Consider the following 8,988-nt stretch of genomic DNA (forward strand, 5'->3'; position numbering starts at 1 on the left):
ACATTTGACAAATTTCCGCCAATTTCACTACAAAATTAAACACTGATACGCATTCGCATTTTGCATTCAACTCTGGCCACACCGCACTGTAATGTGTAACAAATCTACGCAAACAACACTGTGACACACGGCTAGAGAGGAGGTGGGGCAGGATGTGGGGACACATTTAAAAAGGTTAAATAAATTGCTGGATCCAAACATATGCCTACGGGCCATAAATATTTGGGATGCCAAAGCAAACAGAGAGAGAGAAAAAAAGGGTTAAACGGTGAAGTGGAGAGAGAGGAGTCCTCCCGCAAAGGGTAACAAATACGTGTATCCATTTACATAGAAAGTACCTGGCGGCGCACATTTCCTGCCACTCTGCCACGACTGCCACACGCACCGTTTCCGCCTCTGGTTAAAATGGCGTCGTCAAAACAACATTATGTAAACTCGAGACGAGGTCGTGGGGGCGTTGCCAACCGCCAACCGGAAGTATATATAAAACTCCCACAAATACACCGAAAAATATACACACAAACATACACAGAGAAAGGGAGAGATACTCAGTGAAGCACAGTGCGTATACGCAATAAACATACAAATTTTGAAAAGCGTCGCTGCCAGTGATTTCCCTTTTGGGACCAGGGCCCTCCACCTACCTTGCTTTATGCCCCAGAGGTTGCAAATTATTTTTTTAGTACTTTATTCAATGCGCATTAGGCGCACAGCACAGGATTCCTGCTTCTGCTGCTGATCGCTCCTTTTCTCCTCCTTTCTCAAATGTAAATTTAGTGAAAGATGCGTGAACGCGTTGAACCCTCAACTCACTTTGCGGCAAGAGAACTACCAACTAATGTGGCCACTTCTCTTACGGGAGAGATACTTAATTTACATATGCTTTACATTCTTTATGGCTTAGTGGAGGGTTTTCCGGTGAGTGTTTAACGATTATGGATAGTTTATGGCTGAGTATTCATTAGGCAAAAAGCTGTACGATGAAGTGTGAAGGCTATGAATGGGGAAGGAACTGTAACTATGTCAATACAGATACATTTTCCCTTATTTCAATGGAATTGTGTTAAGCACTCAAGAAATCTGAATACTCGAATATTTTTAGCAATTTTCTATAATTTTCTTGCAGTTTAAAAGATTCTTTCTCTCCCATTAAAATCCAATTAGTGCTATTTAGTTCTAACATTTATTTGCACTTATTCTGGCTTCTTTTATTTTATTTGCGGTCTGCCAAATTAAATATTGAGTACTGTGCAAACAAATTACAATTTCTTTCTCTCCCATTAAAATCCAATTAGTGCTATTTAGTTCTAACATTTATTTGCACTTATTCTGGCTTCTTTTCTTTTATTTGCGGTCTGCCAAATTAAATATTGAGTACTGTGCAAACTAATTATAGTTTTGAATGAAACATCTGCGGAAATTGAGTATTAATATATATTGAATTATTATTTGGTACGATTGCATGGCCCATCCATTAAAGGTGGACAATCCCCGTCCCGTCCCGTACTGTCCTTTCAGGGTTTAAGTTTTCCCTTTGACAAAATTTATGCACAACTTTTCAGGGAAGCACCAAAGGGAAAAGTCTTTAAATTACAAAAAGAGAGAAACAGAGGTTTTAAGACTATAATTACTGGGTAGGAAAATGTTTTTGCAATTATGAGACATTTGCATGAATACTCAAACCCCTTCTGCTACTGGGAGGCTGGGAGGCAATTACAAGGGCGTGGAAAATTATATAGCGCCCGGCCAAAAGTTTTCCCAAAATTCCAGAGCCTTCTCTAATTGGTTTTTGATTTTGTTTCGTCTTTCCTGTGTAGAGGAAAAATTTCCTATAAAAAGTGGGTTCATTGAGGAGTACATTTCTTGAGCTCGAGCCCTGGCTGACACATGCCTAAAATTTTGGTTCATATAACAAAATTAACCCTCAAGTGTCGTCGTGGCAAGACCAGTGTGTGTGCAGTCGACTGTTAAGTTCTCTACACTCTCCACACTCCACACTCCGCACTTCTCCGTCTTTCTTCTTTTGTAAAGTTGAGTACGCTAATATATCACTTTGTCGTTTCAAAAATTACTTTGGCTCTCACCTAACCTTGCATCATGCCACTTCACACCGTTCTCTACACTTTTGTGCACTCCACTATACAATCTATACACTTCTCCACTCTGCCATCCTCATCTTTACACCTCCCTCTCTCCCTCTCTTTCTCTCTCTCCCTCTCTCTGTCTCTCCCTCTCTCTATAACCCTTAGCCTGTTCTTGGTTCTTGCACTCAACTGAGTTTTTAGCTTCGCTGCCTCATGCCGCTGTATTCTGCATGCATCATGTATGTATGAGCTATGTGTGAAACCAAAAACCAAGTACAGTCCTGCCACAAGCTAGAAAGAGAGGGTCAAAAACCGATACTGCGGTTTCCTCACTGGTCTGGTCCTCGGCACGCTATCTCTCTCCGACACGATTCGGCATTAAATTTGCAGTAACAAAAATTGTCGTTTACGGTGAGGGAAAGGTACAAAGGGCGCACACTAGAAGCCCCGGCTCAAAGACAACAAATAAATTGAATTGAGTCGAGATGAGATGAGACGGGACGAGATGCTGTTGAAATGAGAATGCGATTCAGATGCATCAGAGGAACGGAGGTGGAAATAAGGTCCAAAGATAATGAGGCAATGCACTGAATATACGAATACAGAGAGAGAACGGTGCACACATGCAGTTCATGCAACTCAATTGTTCAAAGTGACCGTCACGATAATTAGATATTGATTCCAGTGGTCGAAGAAGTATTAGTAATGAAACTTGGAGCTTTGGAAGGTACATTCGCGTTATTGTTGGACGGAACTAGGGCGTTCTACTGGGAGGAGAACGACCTTTACAACAGGCCTTTTAAGGACCCCGCGGGCAGTAAGGATATCTACCACACGGACTCTGTCGTCAGCGCCGGGATACACGGACTGGACTCTCCCGAGCCGCCATTCATGGGAGGGCAGGTTGTCTTCTTTGACGACAACCATATCCCCAACCTGGAGGTTTGGCGTCTGCCACTTAGTGCGCTTGTGGAGCTCTTTGAGGTATTCCTCTTTCCACCGCTGACAAAACTGTTGGGTGAGCGCCTTTAAATGCTGCCATCGATTGATTATTGATTTAAGGTCACCCTTTATTTCGGGTTCGGCCGTGGACATCAAGGGTCCCGCGGTAAGGAAGTGCCCGGGAGAAAGGGCCAGCAACTCAGTTGGATCTTCGGACATCGGCGAGAGCGGCCTGGAATTAAGGCATGCTTCGATCTTTGCGAGAAGCGTGGAAAGCTCTTCGAAAGTGTACTTCCGAGTGGACGTGGCTTTGTAAAAGAGAGTTTTGAAACTCTTCACCCCGGCTTCCCACAGACCTCCCATGTGTGGAGCTCCTGGTGGGATAAAACGCCACGAAACCCGGTGATGGCTGTACGCATCAGTAATCGAGCCCTTGAATGCTTCTAGGAAGTCACGGGAAAGCACCTTGGCGGCACCAACGAAAGTTTTGCCATTGTCGGAGTGAATGCGCTGCGGACACCCTCGTCGTGCGACGAAACGAGCGAACGCTGCAAGAAATTTCTCGGTCGTGAGATCCGACGTGGGCTCCAAATGGATCGCCTTCGTGGAAAAACACACGAACACACACACATACCCCTTGGTTATCAGGCACGCTCTGCCTGTGTAATTCCGTATTTCGAAGGGACCCGCGTAGTCAATTCCGATGTGCGTGAACGGTCTGGAAAAGGAGGTTCGTTCCGTAGGAAGATCACCCATCATTTGGGCTTGCAACTTCTGTCTGTGGATGACGCATACCTTGCAGGAGTTTACCACCCCTTTCATGAGTTTCTGAACCTTGGGAATCCAGAACTTGGATCGGATAAGTCGCACCATTAGTTGGTTCCCGCCATGAAGAGTTATCCGGTGGGTGAATTGCGCGAGAAGGCGGGATAGCCGGCAGCGGTACGGCAGAATAATGGGATGCCGTTCGTCGTACTTCAGAAAGGTAGAAGTTGCGATACGGCCACATGCTCTTATGAGCCCATGTTGGTCTAGGAACGGGTTGAAATTCAGGATAGAACTTGACCTTGGCACTGGCCGCTTCTCGCTTAGGCAGTGATGTGCTGGGGAGTATTCCCTGCGCTGAGTCTCTAGGATAAGAGTGCGCTCAGCTTCGGTAATGTCTTCGCTTGCAAGGTGGTCCTCTTGTCCGGTGACCAGCTTCCGGCAGCGTTTTGTGAAGCGAAGGACATAAGCACGGACTCGCAGGGCTCTCTCCAGATTGGAGAACCGATCGAGGAAGTCTTCGGATGGGCTCGGTGCAAAATGAACCTTCAGAGCACGTTGCTCGAGGGTTATCACGGGATCGTCCCCGCCTTGGGCTGGCCATTGATGACGGGGCCCTTGCAACCACGCTGGTCCGTGCCACCAGAGTTGGTTCTCGACGAGCTCCTGTAAGGATACGCCCCTGCTGGCGAGGTCGGCGGGATTTTGTGTGGACGGAACGTGACCGCAATTCTCGACCCCGGTGGCTTGCGAAATTCTGGTCACTCGGTTGGCCACGAAGGTAGCCCAGTGGCAAGCAGGCTTTTTCAGCCAGGACAGGACTATAGCGGAATCTGTCCAGAAGTAACAGGTTGTAGGTGCGCTTGGCATATTTGGCAGGATAGCCGTCGCCATTTCGGACAGCAGCACGGCGCCGCACAGCTCTAACCGGGGGAGCGATACAGTCTTAACGGGTGCGACTCGTGTTTTCGCGGTAAGCAACTGCACCTTGACCAGGTGGTCAGTCTCGATGCGTACGTAGATCGCCGCACCGTACGCCTTTTCGGACGCATCGCAAAATCCGTGATGCTCGACCCTTACAGCTGGTTCGGAGCCAATCCACCTTGGAATGCGGATCTGATCGAGAGCGGAGTAGCTCCGCAGAAAACTCTGCCAGCGCTGACGCATCTCGGTCGGAAGATCTTCGTCCCATCCCACTTCTTGCAACCAGATCTCTTGCATAAAGATCTTTGACCGGACAATGAAAGGCGCCAACCAGCCCGCAGGGTCGAACAACCTTGCTATCTGGGAAAGCACCGCTCGCTTGGTGTTGGATGCCGTAGATGCCAGTTCTGGCGGAACGAAGAAGAAATCGTCTGTTGTCGCCTTCCAGCGAATTCCGAGAGTCTTGGCTGTGCGTTCTGCCTCGAGTTCAAGGAAGTCGGTGTGAAGGAGATGGTCATTCGGAATGGTAGTCAGGATATCCTTGTGGTTGGACGTCCATTTTCTCAGTGGAAACCCGGCAGAACTCAGGGCGGGCTGTAACTCGCGGATAGCTAGTTGAGCCTCAGTGGGAGAGTCTGCTCCCGCTAGGACGTCGTCGACATACATACAGGACCGAATGATGTGACTGGCTCTTGGGAATCGGGACTGGACATCGTCTGCAAGCTGTTGCAACACCCGGATGGCGAGAAAGGGAGCACAATTGACTCCAAAGGTGACAGTTTGCAACTCATAGTCGCGTATCTCGCCCTCCTTGTTGCGAAACAAAATTCGCTGGAAGGGGGTGTGCTTCGGATCTACCCAAATCTGCCGATACATCTTGGTGATGTCAGCATTGAAGACGTACCGGTAGTAGCGCCACTTCAGGATCTGAAGGGTTAAGTCGGACTGGAGAACAGGGCCGGGGTGCAGAAGGTCATTCAAGCTGATACCGTTAGTCGACGGGCTGGATGGTGGTGCTATCAGGCTTGAAGACAGCGTGGTGCGGCAGGTAGTAGGTTGAGGACCCATGAGTCGGAAGAACTTCTGCTCTAGGTATTCTTGGATTACGGTGTCGTACTGCTCCTGTAGGGGACTGTTTCTTTTCAAGCGATTTTCGTTTCTTAGGAACTGGGCCAGCGCGGTTGACCTTGAATACCCCAGATCTGATCCGAGATGATCTGGGTCGCGAAACGGTAACGTGACGACGTATTTCCCGCTTGGCGTTCTTGACGTAGTTCGGAGGAAATTTCTTTCGCAGTACGAATCCGATTCACTTTCTATTTTAGTAGGAATGTCCTCCACCTCCCAAAACTTTGTGAGGAGTTTGTCTAACGGAGTCTCTAGCTCGGTGGAAATTTGCGTGGAGAAGGATGCGACCCTGCCTTGTACCGTGTTTGGCACTGGGCCTGTAAGAACCCATCCGAAAATGGTCTCCTGTCCGAGGAGAGATCCACAGATGTTCGTCTGTGAGCCGCTCAAGAGGATACATGGAAGGATGTCGGCACCAATCAGGACATCTATTTGTGAGCTTGCGTAAAATGTCGGGTCTGCCCATGGCAGGTTCGGCAAGTCTCGCAACGAGTGTTGCGGGATCGGATGGGAGGGAAGGCTGCCTGATAGTTCCGGCAGGACATAGGCTGTGGCGTCCAAGTGTAAGCCCGGCTTAGTCGGGGTGCGGATGGAAAAATGGCAGAGCTTCTTGGACTGAGCGGATATGGTCTGATTGAGGCCCGAGACCTGTGCCTGGGCGAGTCGGAATGGCAACTTAATGATCTGGAAGAGACGTTCCGTAATGAACGTCGCCTCGGAGCCCGGGTCGATTAGAGCGCGGGCGCGAAAGTTTGTCCCCAAGTGGCAAATATTAATAATAGCCGTGCCCAGGAGTACCGCCCTCTTGCCGGAGGCGAAATAGTTCTGAACGCTAGGCTGAGCTTCGGCAGGAGTCGGAAGTGGTACGGAGTTGGGCGGATTGGCTGGAAACTGGAGTGCCACGGTGCAGCAGCGTATGATGCCGGTCTCCACACGTGTTGCAGTTGTGGGCGCTTTGGCATTCACGAATCTGGTGACCTCTTGCGAAACAGTTTAAGCAAAGCATTTTTTGCTAAATATAGCTGGAGCGAGCATCAGGTCTCATCTGAAGGAATTGAGGGCATACCCGGATCGGATGGTTCTCTTTGGAGCAAAGATCACACGTTCTCCGCTTCGGATCCACAGTTGTTCCGAACGAGTGCTCCCGCCTTGCAACAGGGCTCCCTTGGGAACGGAATGGGTTGAGATTGCCCTTTGAACTCTCTGACATGGGTAGACTCGCCCTGGAGTGGGCCTGAGTCTCCATGCCTGGATGGCCATCCTCGGTCACCTCGAGAGACAGGTACCGCTCTGCCAGGAGCTTGTCCATAGCGTGCCAGGTGGGAATTTCGGACTTGTGTGTCACGGACTGCTCCCAAAGCTCCAAAGTCGCTTTCGGCAACTTCGCGGATATGAGGTACACTAACACTCCGTCAGCGAAAATGCTGTCTGTGGAGACCTCGGAGTGGTTGAGTGTCGTAAGGCACTTGTGGACGGCCCTCTGAAGCTCTTTTAGCGCTGCAGCTGACTCGGTGCGGATTTGGGGCAGACTGAAAAGGATCTTCAGCTGGGCTTTGAGTATCAGCCTCTTGTTTTGGAAACGCTCACGGAGGGCGCTCCATGCGGACGCGAACCCTTCGTTCGTGAGTGGAGCCTGTGCCACTATGTCGTGGGCCTCACCGCTTGTTTTTTTTTTGAGGTGGAACAGTTTTTCTCCTGGAGCCAACCTCGGGTTCTCTATATATATGGCGGTGAACAGGTCTCGGAACGTGGGCCACTGCTGGTAGTCCCCACTGAAAACATCAGTGTCACATGGAGGAAGACGGCAACCGCCGGAAGTCGGCACTTGAATGGCCAGTTGAGGCGTGTGAGGGACAGTCGGGGGTTCGAGCTGATCGTTCAGTTCGGCAAGGCATTGCGCGTAGACCGCGTAGCAGTCATCGTACATCCCCTGGACGTCAGCTGCCCCCTCTGGATCTACTTCCGTTATCGCCTCCACACAGGCCTCGAACTCCGCGTCCACCTTCGCCCACAGGCTTCGGAGTTGATCTCGATGGACTTGGGAGAGCGAGCGGGTTGGTGTGCTAGCATCTGGAGCGCTGAGCTTCTGGTCGAAGCGTGTCAGTCTGCTTGCAGCCAAGGCAAACTTAGACCGTGCGGAACTGGCGACCGATTGGGCCATAGTGCTCGGAACCGTGCGAGGGACGACCAAGGGGAGCAACAAGGCCTCAAAGGCATGTGGTGTGTGAGCCCTGGACGTGGTCGGACCTCGCTCAGCTGGGGCCGGACGGGAAGCTGTGGGCGTAGTGATTGAGCCGTTGGAGCTGGGTGGATGGGTCAAACTCAGCGAACTCCCCCGCCTAAACTTCTTGCGAGATTTCTTCTCACCAGTGGGCATGGTTGGCTGATGGATTTGCGATAGCGCGTATCAGAGTCGCAAAGCAGGTGACCGGAAATGGAGAAGTGGAAGTTGTGAGCGACGAACCGTGGTTATGTGGCCTTGGCGGGATTTATCGCGAGTATTTATATAGTAGAAGTCGGGCACCGTGGCCGGAATATATAAATATAAAATACTACGATCAAATAAAAAACAAAGGGCCAACCAAGAGCGACTAATAAGGATGAGCAATGATATGGATGCACAAGGTACCCCTATATAGAGTCGGTTGCAAACGAATGTTGAAAACAATATACCCTCGGAGTGCTCGGTAGCGCTACACTTGGCGTTCCGTTACGGTCAAGCGCGGAACCGAAAAATATTCTCCCACCAACAACAGCGCAAGCAAACGGTGGAGAAGCGAAAGCGAAAGGAAAAACGAAACGAATGCACCGCTGCTGCTGCTTGTATGTGTGTGCGTATGGATGTAAGTGCTATGTACCGTGGCTTGGGTTGACGACCCAACTTTTTGGCGAGATGTAAAACAACGGTTAAAACGGTGGATGACCGTTTTATATGCAATATGTATAATTTTAAAATGCGTACGTATGTATGTATATGTAAGATAAATATATATGTGGTGCCGTATGTATGGATCGTGTCTTATTTTTGTTGGCAATATAATTAGTTAAATACGGAGACGCAGTGATTTATTTTCTCTATTTATAAAACCGAAAACCGATGGAGCGTTGAGCATGGAAAAAAAAACAACAAACCAATTGCAAGCAT

General features: G+C 49.5%; 1 pseudogene; it reads right to left on the reverse strand.

The window, feature by feature from the left end:
• Nucleotides 1-3,219: 3,219 nt before the first annotated feature.
• LOC117193000 lies at nucleotides 3,220-8,988 on the reverse strand (annotated as a pseudogene).

Source organism: Drosophila miranda (assembly GCF_003369915.1).
Source record: "Drosophila miranda strain MSH22 chromosome Y unlocalized genomic scaffold, D.miranda_PacBio2.1 Contig_Y2_pilon, whole genome shotgun sequence".
NCBI classification, from domain to species: domain Eukaryota; kingdom Metazoa; phylum Arthropoda; class Insecta; order Diptera; family Drosophilidae; genus Drosophila; species Drosophila miranda.